We start from the raw sequence: 12589 nt of genomic DNA, 5'->3' as shown, positions 1-12589 counted from the left end.
CGACATTGCGAGGAAGCTGCTGAACAGGAAAAGTCTATTCTATTGCTTCATTGTCACGGCTGCAAAGTCATTTGAAGTATAAATAATTAACATCACCAACATATTTTTCAATAAACAATCACAACCGTTCAAATCTTGCACGGCACACCACACCACACCTGATAATCCTCGCAGTCAATCCGGACGAAACATCGTGATTCTTTCCGCTTCTGTTGACAAAACAGAGTTGCAGGGATCTATTTATCTAAATCTTTGGCCCCGGTTGCCATAATTGGCTGCAGATGGCAACGATCATGGGGGTTTCCATTCTGAAGTTCGTCGTCTGTCTTCTACTTTGTTTAGTTAATTTCTATGGCGAGGATGCAAAGAATGCTGTAGCAGCAGAGGATAGGAGACCAATTAATATAGGCATCATAGTTGACAAGAATTGGTACGGAATAGTGGCGAAGGTGGCCTTTGAATTAGCTGCAGCAGACGTAAATAAGGAGAATAAGCTCCTCAACTCCAGTCGCTTAGCGCTCCAGTTTCGCTTTTCAGATTCTGATGGACAAAACGCAGTCATGGCCGCCTCTGCTGGTATATATTGACTCCAATAATCACAGTTTAAAATTAGAATTGACTTTGATGGTTTGAATGGGATTTTATTTTCATCGATTTTATTTTTATTTTTTCAGAAGAGAACAACGAAACTTTCATTCATTAAGTGTGAACTTATATATCTACATTCATTCATTCATCGATTTTATATATCCATGTCGGTGGAATTTACCCCTAAAAAAATTTATTATTAAAAAAAGAAAAGAGTTGTTTGTCCCACATTTTATACAACCAGTACAAAATTGCAAAATATGTGAGAGTAGAATTCTTCTCAGGTGCGGGGTTCGAATCCCTTAGATTAAGATGTCTCGGGTTCGAATCTATTAGATTAAGGTTTCCACACAATATTTTGCTATGGATTTCTACACAACATTTTCTACAAATCAGAAAGTGTAAAGCGTAGGATGCAAGAAATCTGAATGAGTAAAATAGCTCTAATAGCAAAATAAACTGCTTTTCTACAGCTGTGGATCTATTGAAAAAGCATGAAGTGGTAGCGATAATAGGACCACAAACATCGCAAGAAGCCGGGTTCGTGATAGATTTGTGTACTGCTTCAAAGGTGCCAATGATTTCATTCTCTGTAACGGATCCCCTGCTCTCTGCCCGCCGGTCCCCATATTTCATCCGTTTGCCTCATAGCGACGTTGTTCAGGCCGACGCAATTGCAGCGCTGGTTGAATACTACGGCTGGAGAAAATCGTGGCCGTCTACGCTGACAATGATTACGGCACCGGCATGCTGCCCTTCTTGACTGATTCTCTCAGTAACGTGGGATGCGAAATCGCTTACAGATCGGCCATTCCAGCGAAAGCAAATAGAAGTGCTACAAGAGCGAAGCTTTCCGAGCTGAAGGACATGCAGATCACTAGAGTTTTCGTTGTTCACATGACTTTCGAACTGGGCACTCTTTTCTTCTCAGAAGCTCGGAAGATGGGGATGATGAACAATAGTGAATATGCATGGATTATTACAGAGGGGTTGAGCGTCGTTCTCGACGTCATGAACGAATCAAGCATCGCGTCCATGGAAGGTGTTCTAGGAACCAGAAGTTATATTCCAAACTCTATTCAGTTGCTTGATTTTGATCGCAGGTGGAAACAACGGTTCATAGCCGAGAATCCCCCGGAAGGAAAGCCAGCAAAGCTCAACATATACGGTTACTATGCCTACGATGCCATTTCGATGATTGCTCAGGCTCTCCAACGTTTTGGTAATGACGAATATATTTTCTCGCAATCCCCAATTAACCCAAACGAGTCATTCAATTCACAGTTGTCGAATCTTCCAGTTTTCAAACTGTTGAAAATATAATTTCAACAGCGATCGCCGATATCGCATATCGGCAAGTCGGCATATCGGCAGGTTGAAGCATAGGAGGCAGGAAGTGGCAGCGATATAAAATGTTGCCGACGAGCGATCGCCGATATCGCATCGGCAAAGTCAAAGTGAAGGAGTTATGAGGAAGCTCTTGTGTTTGCGATGAGCGATCGCCGATATCGCATCGGCACATCGCTATCGGCAATGTCATAGAGTTGAAGTCTTTGACATGAGTAAAGTTGCGATGCGATGGAGTGGACCCGATGGCTTCCCAAAACCAAATCGCATAATGTTTGAAATTCACCCGACGGCAAATATTAAATGTTGCGTGGAGTAAATCTAAGTTTTGATTGACCATACGTCTTGATGGAATGTCATAGTGGTAGGTAGAATATTAAAGTTTTACATAGAGTTGGTAAGTTTTTTTTATGAGAAGGTATGGGCGTATGTACTTATCACATAAATTCTGTATGGGATAGGTGTATGTAATTAATTACTGTGTTGACCATTGTTTCATGTATGGCACACGGGAGGTTTTAGTGTGAGTTCACAGTAGAGTAAGATTAGAGTGGTGAAGCGAAAACCATGTGTTGTATTTCATACACAGCAGTGTGAAAAATGTGAAGAACCAGAGGGTGAATGCACAGCAGTGCACAAATGTATTTGGTAATGTTTTGTAAGGAACTGTAAAACAGAGGAATAGCAAAAACCATGTGTGGTTTTGCATAAAGGAAATGGTGGAGCGTGAAATTTTGTAAGCCTGTGTGAATTTTGTTTTACAGCAGTAAGCTCATGTAAACGTTTGTTACAGCAGTAAGTTATTTTTCACAGCAGTGAATATAAAATGGATTTTACAGTGGTAAATCTTTGTATCAATTTTTAATGAATAGAAAGTTTTAATGGTGGTGAATTACTCTGTTTTCTCTGTGAAATTTTTTGAGTCTTCCTGTGCACAAAAGATCCTGGAGCAAAGTAAAAACAGAGCATTACCTCTGTGTGTTTGAATATTTGGTTTTTGGTATTTTCCCCATTTTGAAAAAAAAAAATATCCAACAGTGGTATCAGAGCTGGTCCAGGCTCTTTGAAGACTCAAAGAAGCTGAAGGGAGAAGGTTGTTGTTGCAGCAAAACCTCTCAGGGAGACAGAAGACTCAGACATCAAAGGATTCAGGTATTTCAAAGTTTTTTTTGTGTTGCTGAAGAAGCAGTGATTTGTTTTAAATACACAGTCAAGGAATGGCCAGCACAAGCACTGGTATGGGTTTGTTTAACACCCAGCTCCCACAGTTTAATGGGAAGAACTATGACTACTGGTCAATAACTATGACAGCCCTGCTTGCCTCCCAAGACTTATGGGAAATAGTTGAAGATGGCTTCGAAGAACCAGCAGATGAAACTGAGTTCAATGCATTAACTCAGGGAGAGAAGGATCTGCTGAAGAACAATAGGAAGAAGGACTCAAAAGCCCGTGTGTTGTTGTATCTAGCAGTAGACCAGAGTATGTTTCCAAGGTTAGCAGCAGCTAAGACAGCCAATGAAGCATGGCAAACCCTCAAGACAGCCTATCAAGGCATGGAGAGAGTGAAGACAGCAAAACTTCAATTGCTGAGGAAGGATTTTGAGAATCTGAACATGAAGGAGTCAGATAACATTGACTCATTCTTCACTCATGTGATTGGTGTAATCACACAAATGAGAACTCATGGAGAAACCATTGAAGACAGAAGAATAGTGGAGAAAATATTGAGGGTCTTACCCTCAAGGTTTGATGCCATAGTCACCACCATTGAAGAGACAAAGGATCTCTCAAACTATTCAGTTGATGAGCTACACGCATCACTGATAACACATGAACAGAGGTTGAGTAGGAATGAAAACTCATCTCTTGAGCAAGCCTTCAAGACCCAGATGTCCTTTGGAAGAGGCAGAGGTCAAGGAAGAGGAAACCGAAGAGGAAGAGGCAGAAGCCAGAACAGGGGAGGAAGGAACATCCCATCAAATGCACAAGGAAGAGGCAGCAATCCAAGTCAGAACCAAGGCCAAGGCAGCAGCCAACAAGGAGGACAACATCATGCTCAAGGACAAAGGTATGAAAAATCCAATGTCCAATGCTATTATTGCAAAAAGTATGGGCATTATGCCAGTGAATGTAGGAAGAAGCAGCACGATATGAGTAGTAGACAAAATGCAAATGTTACTAGGGAAAACAGCAGCCAAAATAATGTGTTGTTAGCATGTAACATGGCTGAAACACATAGTGAAGACATATGGTTTTTAGACTCAGGTTGCAGCAACCATATGACCGGAAACATAGCCTTCTTTTCTGCCCTAGATAAAAATGTGAAATCAGAAGTCACATTAGGAACTGATAGTAAAGTGTCTGTTATGGGAAAAGGGGAGGTAAAAATATTTACAAAACAAGGAGAAAGGAAAACCATAGCAGATGTCTACTATGTCCCCGGAATGAGATGTAATCTCTTGAGTATTGGACAGCTTGTCCATAAGGGGTACAATGTTTTCTTTAAAAATGATGTGTGCACCATCATGGATATACCACCCAGCGAAAGATGCATTGCTGAAGTGAAGATGACAAGGAACAGGATGTTCCCTCTCCGGATCAGGACTGACATGAAGAATAAAAGGGAAATGGCAGCAGTCACCCAAGAGGCCTTCCAGAGCGTGCCAAAGGATGAGAATTGGTTATGGCACTTGAGATTTGGGCATCTCAATTTTGGAGGTCTAAACTTATTGAGCAGAAAAGGAATGGTAAGAGGATTACCATTGATAGAGAAACCGGACAGCCTTTGTGAAGGCTGCATTTTGGGAAAACAACATAGAGAAAGTTTTCCATCAGGGAAGAGCATAAGGGCAAAGACACCCTTAGAGATTATCCACTCAGATTTGTGTAGACCAATGCAAGCTCCATCATTAGCTGGAAGCCTATATTTCTTGACATTCATTGATGATTGTACAAGAAAAACTTGGATATACTTCCTTAAAAACAAAAGTGAAGTGTTTGAGAAATTTCAAAACTTCAAAGCACTTGTGGAGAACCAAAGCGGGCTGCACATAAAAGTATTGAGAACTGATAGAGGAGGTGAGTATATCTCCAAGGAATTCCTAAGATTCTGTAGAGAAAATGGAATTCATAAACAGTTTACAACTCGGTACACCCCACAGCAAAATGGAGTTGCTGAAAGGAAGAACAGGACCATCATGGATATGGCAAGGAGCATGTTGAAGGCAAAGCATTTGCCGAATGAGTATTGGGCTGAAGCTGTACATTGTGCAGTTTATATATTAAACAGGTGTCCTACAAAAGCAGTCATGAACAAGGTGCCGGAAGAGGCATGGAGTGGGAGAAAGCAAGGAGTCACCCACATGAGAGTTTTTGGGTGTGTGGCCTATGCACACATACCAGATCAGCTAAGGAGGAAGTTGGACAGCAAAGGGGAGAAATGCATCTTCATTGGATACAGTGATGAATCCAAAGCCTACCGGCTGTACATTCCATCTACCAAGAAGTTCTTTGTAAGCAGGGATGTTCAATTCATTGAGGAAGAAGCTTGGGATGGAAGCATAGAGAAAACAGTGAACGTCAAGAGCTGTTTGTCTCATGATGAAGATGAAGAGGAAGTGGCTGAAGTACATCCCCAAACAGCAGCGCCAACACAAGGACAGCAGGGTACACCATTGAGGATCAATGAAAGTGCCTCTCCAAGCACACCACAAGGAGGAAATTCAAGTGCATCTTCAAGCACTTGCACACCAAGTGAAAGAGGTAAGAAATTTAGAAATCTAAGTGACATTTATAATGAAGGAATGAATTCCTTATTTGCCTTGTATTGTCATGTTGATGATCCTATTCATTTCGAGGATGCAATCAAAGATAGGAAATGGATAGAAGCTATGGATGAGGAGATGAATGCCATAGAGAGAAACAAAACATGGGATTTGGTTGAGTTACCAAAAGGCAAAGAAGTCATTGGTGTGAAATGGGTTTATAAGACCAAGAGCAATGCTGAAGGCAAGATAGAAAGGCATAAAGCAAGGCTGGTTGTTAAAGGCTACAAGCAGCAGTATGGAAGAGATTATGAGGAGACTTTTGCACCGGTTGCAAGAATGGAAACCGTGAGAGCAGTGCTGTCCATAGCAGCACAAAACAAATGGAAAGTCTACCAAATGGACGTGAAGTCAGCATTCCTAAATGGAGTGTTAAAGGAAGAGGTTTATGTTGAACAGCCTCTCGGATATGAGAAGAAAGGTGAAGAGCACAAAGTGTGCAAATTGAAGAAAGCTCTTTATGGACTAAAGCAAGCGCCAAGAGCATGGTACAGCAGGATAGATTCATATCTATTGGATAATGAATTTGACAAATGTGAAGGAGAACCCACAGTCTACATCAAGGAAAAGGATGGTAAAATTTTAATTGTTGTCTTGTATGTAGATGATGTTATTTTCACTGGAAATGATATTTATCTTATTGAGAATTTTAAATCAGTCATGAAGGATGAATTTGAAATGACTAACATGGGTTTGTTGAGATACTTCTTAGGCATAGAAGTAGATCAAAATGAAAAAGGAATTTTTATATCTCAAGCAAGATATGTAAATCAAGTTTTGGGCAGATTTAACATGGAAGAATGCAAGGCAGCCATCACTCCCACAGTGATGGGATTAAAGCTCAGCAAAGAGGACAGCAGCAAGGACTTTGATCCTAGCTTGTATAAAAGCATTGTGGGCAGCCTTATGTATTTAACAGCAACTAGGCCTGATTTAATGTATGCTGTTAGTTTAATTTCCAGATTCATGGAGAGGCCAAAGGAGGCACATTGGCAGGCAGCAAAGAGAATTTTGAGGTATGTCAAAGGCACCAAAATGTTTGGAATTTTATATCATGCCTCAGAACATTCAGATTTAGTTGGATACACTGATAGCGATTGGGCTGGAAGTGTAGATGATCGGAAGAGCACTTCCGGTTATGTTTTTCATATGGGTTCAGGAGCCATTTCATGGGCTTCTAAGAAGCAGTCCATTGTAGCATTGTCTACAGCAGAGGCTGAATATGTGGCAGCTACAGCAGCAGCATGTCAAGCAGTGTGGATGAGAAGAATGTTGAGAAGCTTAGGCCAAGAGCAGGCAAAAGCGACAGTCATTTTTTGTGACAATAGCTCAGCTATTGCATTGTCAAAGAATTCAGTGTTTCACAAACGAACGAAGCACATCGATACAAGGTTTCACTACATCAAAGAATTGGTGAACAATGGAGAAATTGTGCTACAACATTGCAGTACTCAGGAACAGGTAGCAGACATTTTGACAAAGCCATTGGATCAGAAGAGCTTTGAATTTTTGAGGAAGTGTTTGGGTATGATTGAATGCCCGACAGTTGAAATTAAAGGGGAGTGTTGAAAATATAATTTCAACAGCGATCGCCGATATCGCATATCGGCAAGTCGGCATATCGGCAGGTTGAAGCATAGGAGGCAGGAAGTGGCAGCGATATAAAATGTTGCCGACGAGCGATCGCCGATATCGCATCGGCAAAGTCAAAGTGAAGGAGTTATGAGGAAGCTCTTGTGTTTGCGATGAGCGATCGCCGATATCGCATCGGCACATCGCTATCGGCAATGTCATAGAGTTGAAGTCTTTGACATGAGTAAAGTTGCGATGCGATGGAGTGGACCCGATGGCTTCCCAAAACCAAATCGCATAATGTTTGAAATTCACCCGACGACAAATATTAAATGTTGCGTGGAGTAAATCTAAGTTTTGATTGACCATACGTCTTGATGGAATGTCATAGTGGTAGGTAGAATATTAAAGTTTTACATAGAGTTGGTAAGTTTTTTTTTATGAGAAGGTATGGGCGTATGTACTTATCACATAAATTCTGTATGGGATAGGTGTATGTAATTAATTACTGTGTTGACCATTGTTTCATGTATGGCACACGGGAGGTTTTAGTGTGAGTTCACAGTAGAGTAAAATTAGAGTGGTAAAGCGAAAACCATGTGTTGTATTTCATACACAGCAGTGTGAAAAATGTGAAGAACCAGAGGGTGAATGCACAGCAGTGCACAAATGTATTTGGTAATGTTTTGTAAGGAACTGTAAAACAGAGGAATAGCAAAAACCATGTGTGGTTTTGCATAAAGGAAATGGTGGAGCGTGAAATTTTGTAAGCCTGTGTGAATTTTGTTTTACAGCAGTAAGCTCATGTAAACGTTTGTTACAGCAGTAAGTTATTTTTCACAGCAGTGAATATAAAATGGATTTTACAGTGGTAAATCTTTGTATCAATTTTTAATGAATAGAAAGTTTTAATGGTGGTGAATTACTCTGTTTTCTCTGTGAAATTTTTTGAGTCTTCCTGTGCACAAAAGATCCTGGAGCAAAGTAAAAACAGAGCATTACCTCTGTGTGTTTGAATATTTGGTTTTTGGTATTTTCCCCATTTTGAAAAAAAAAAATATCCAACACAAACAAGGGGAACGATTGCTACATCTACTCAGGAACACCAATTTCAGCGGTTTAAGCGGGCAATTGGAAATAAGTGAAGGGGAGGTTACAGGTGACACGTATGAAATACTCAACGTCTTGGGCAAAGGCAAGGGCTATCGCCCAGTTGGGTACTGGAGATCAAATGGAATTTCTAATTCCTCAGGGGGCAGTGAGCTTGAAAATGTTACTTGGCCAGGAGGATCCACAGACCCACCCCGCGGCTGGGCAACGCCTACCAAAAACAAGCCGTTGAGAATCGCGGTTCCAATTAAAGACGGATTCCACGGGTTTGTCGTCACAGAGACAAATGCATCCGGCGTGCTAGTAGTCCCCGAGGATAATCCGGGTTTTGTAATTGAAATATTTAGAGCCGTTCTCAAAAACCTTTCATATGATGTTCCGCACGAATTCATTCCTTACAATCAGAACGGGTCACAATTGCCGGGTTACTATGATGACCTAATCCAGCAAGTCTCCTTATCAAAGGTCAGCTGTTAAAAAATTTCTTCCTCTCTTTCTCCATTATCCACTTCCAGCTATATAAGTGCCTCTTTTTTTCAACCAATCTAATTTGGAGTTTTTTTTTTAATGCCCTGATCAGGAGTTCGATGCAGCTGTGGGGGATTTTACCATCCTTGCAAACCGCAGCATATATGTGGATTTCACTCAGCCCTATTTTGAGTCAGGGCTGGTGATGGTAGTGCCAATAAAGGCAGCCAATCCGAGCGATGCTTGGACATTTCTCCGTCCTTTTACAGGAGCCATGTGGGGTACAACCGGAGCATTCTTCGTGTTTACAGGATTAGTTGTTTGGCTGCTTGAACATAAGGTCAATGATACTTTCAGAGGAAAGCCCAAAGAACAAGTTACAACCTTCCTATGGTAATATTCATTTTCCAATTTCTTTCATAGGGTTTGGGTACTTTCATTTATGAAGTTTTTAGATCGAGTATAAAAAACTGTGTACTAATGTTTGCAGGTTCTCATTTTCCACGCTCTTTTTCTCTCAGAGTAAGTCTGTTATTTACTTTCATTTTTTTTATTATATCATTTATCTTTGATAAAAAATTTACCGCAAGTAGATTTACATTAAAAATGCATTGAATAAGAGACTTTGAATCACTAAATTGAAATTTCATAGGACTAATTTTCATGAAGGCAAAATATGTTTATTTTTCTGTGCATTGCTTTCGGTATCGAAACATTTAAATGATATTACAAAAATTTCATAGAAATATATTTCATATGAAAAAAACAAGCTGGGATTTCATATGAAAAAAAACAATGGACTTTCATATGAAAAAAACAAGCTGGGATTTCATATGAAAAAAAACAATGGAACTTTATATGTTTCGTCTTCAGTATCAAAAAATTTAAATGATATTAAAAATTATAAATGCCACTCGTATTTATTATAATCTTACCCCAGCATGGTTAAGAGGGACGCAAAAGGTTAATTTTCGCTGGTCTTCCATGTGGGGAGGGAATTCTTTTATCAAAACAGTACATTTGGAATCGTTCTGTGAAGTTGTAAACAGACAATCAGGCAGATTAAAAATTCCTATTGAAATTCATTTTTATTTTTCTTATATGTACTCTTAGAAGCTATCTTATTTCTACTATTTGGAGGTATCTCCGCTATTCTTAGGGAAAACGCCCTTATTCTTTTTATCAAAACACTTTCAGACGATATTTTGAAGCAACCTTCCTGTGAAGTTGTACACAGCCAATGACAGATTAAAAATTTCTATTGAAACTCATGTCTGTTATTCTTATATTTACTCTTTGCAGGTATCCCTCTTATTCTCAACTTTATTGAATAGGAAGTACGTACAATTAGATTAAATCCGATTTAATTTCTCATGGGATTAAATCTCTCCCAGTAATGAAAACAGTTTGCATAGTCCCTGTTAGCTTTTTGATCATTAATGAACATATTCATTAAAATTGTATTGTTTTAACAAATATTTAAATATCCAATCTATAGTTTAAATCGTATGGTATAATTGTGAAGTAGAATATAGACTTTTTCTGATAAATTTTTATAATTAAAATGAAGTCATTATACTATTGGAAATTTTCGACTGTATATTCTATGCTTCAACCATATGCTATAATTTGTATCCTATGTTTCGACCACATGCTCCAATTTGAACTACAAAATTAGAGTAAAATTGTCATCAAACATAGGTATAGAAACTAGGAATCAAAAGCCCAAAAACACTATTTCAAATATGCAATATCTCCTCTCTTTGACATTATCAACAGCAATATTTCCAACCTCAAAAATCCTGATTGAATACAATATTTCCAACGCCAAAATGTACTAACAGCAATATTTCCAACATCAAAAATCCTGATTGAATACAATATTACCAACGCCAAAATGTACTAAACTTTTCATTATAATTTCAATATCTGCGTAGATAATTCTCAATCACAGCTCTGTAAAATTGTAATCGTTTTATTAATTAATGATTCAAAGAATTGCAAATGGTTCGTATTATACAGGAGAGAAAGTTGTGAGCAGTTTGGCTCGAGGAGTCATAATAATCTGGCTTTTCGTGGTTCTGATACTGCAATCTAGCTACACAGCAAACCTCACTGCAATATTAACAGCCCAACAATTGCAACCCACCATTCAAGACGTGGAGACTCTGAAATCCAGCGGACAGCCCGTGGGTTACCAGGCCGGATCTTTTGTAGGTGAATACCTGGTAGAGCACCTGGGGATAGATCGCAACAAGCTCCAGGGATATTCATCACCACAAGAATATGCAAACGCACTGTCAAACGGATCAGTGGCTGCCATATTTGACGAACTCCCTTATATTTGCGTTTTCCTGTCAAACCATAGCGGCTTCACAATAGTTGGCGAGACATATAGAACCGGGGGCTTAGGCTTCGTATGTTTCCATCACATTCATTCTATTTATTGCTATTAGGGTTAAGACTAGTAAAATTGCACTCGTTTTTGGTGTTCGAAATATACTGTGACTTGATTTTATCTATAAACAGGCATTTCCGAAGGGATCTCCGCTCGTATCGGACATGTCAACGTCGGTGCTGGAGGTTGCAGAGGGCCCGGAAAATCAGCGACTTCGGGCGAAATATTTCAACAACCAGACGGACTGCAGCAACGGAGGGCCTACAGAAAATTCGAATAGGCTAAGCATGAAGAGCTTCTGGGGCCTCTTCGTCATTACGGGCTCCGCTTCAGCGATGGGTTTGCTCATATATTTGGGCCATCACATTTACACATATGTTCGCCATCGCCTTCCACAGGAGCAACAGCACTTCCCCTCCACAAAACGTTTAATCTCAAGCCGCTTGAAAAGCTTCCTGAATTACATAGTCGAGAAAGAGGAACCCGGCAATTCTAAAGAAACCAGTCGAGAAAGTGATGAAAATCTCCCTGACGTCCCCAATTTTGGTACCAGTATTTCTACTCCGCCGGCGAGGGAAAGTCCAGTGAGCGAAACCACTGTTGGTCACATAGAAGAAGAAGAAGGCGGCTATGAAGACACCGATGGTCACATAGAAGGAGGCGGCTATGAAAACACCGGTGGTCACATAGAAGGAGGCGGCGGCGTAACCACCGATGGAGGTCCCATAGAAGGAGACGACGACTATGAAGACACCGGTGGTCACATAGAAGGAGGGGGCGTAACCACCGGTGGACGTCCCATAGAAGAAGAGGACGGCTAGGTTTTTATCTTTCCCATCGAAGGTTGGATCTTGGATCTTCACATGACTTTGCCTGAAGCATACCAGGCTCAGGCTCTTCCAGGTAGTGTCTGGAGTTAATGAGTTTTGAACTCATGACCTTTCAGTATGCGAGGACCGGGAGAGCAGATTTTAATAGTGGTTCTTATCATATTTGTGCTTCAAAAAATACTCCTAGTTTAGTTGACTGTTCAATAATTACAGCTGTAACATGTAAAATTTGTTTGTATGTTCTGTAACATGTAAAATTTGTTTGTATATTATTTTTTAATTAAGCATTGAAACCATTTATGAAATTATAAATATAAGAAAAACAGACATGAATTATAAATTATAAAACAGACCAGTTATGTTAGGTTAAATAACTTTATATTATGAACTAAATAGTTATAGAAATATGTTAGGTTATATTTTATATATAATGTGTATATATATGTAGAAGC

General features: G+C 39.7%; 1 pseudogene across 1 annotated transcript; it reads left to right on the top strand.

Moving 5' to 3' along the window:
* Positions 1-293: 293 nt before the first annotated feature.
* LOC149138108 (glutamate receptor 3.2-like) lies at positions 294-12330 on the top strand (annotated as a pseudogene). The gene is made up of 7 exons (XR_016265036.1): positions 294-576; positions 1062-1898; positions 8432-8906; positions 9022-9302; positions 9400-9431; positions 10932-11326; positions 11439-12330. The product of XR_016265036.1 is annotated as a glutamate receptor 3.2-like (transcript).
* The last annotated feature ends 259 nt before the right edge of the window (positions 12331-12589 follow it).

Source organism: Pinus tabuliformis, chromosome X (assembly GCF_031772625.1).
Source record: "Pinus tabuliformis cultivar Carrire ecotype Pingquan chromosome X, CPIR1, whole genome shotgun sequence".
In the NCBI taxonomy this organism is placed as follows: domain Eukaryota; kingdom Viridiplantae; phylum Streptophyta; class Pinopsida; order Pinales; family Pinaceae; genus Pinus; species Pinus tabuliformis.
This window is presented reverse-complemented; position numbering and strand designations above follow the sequence as displayed.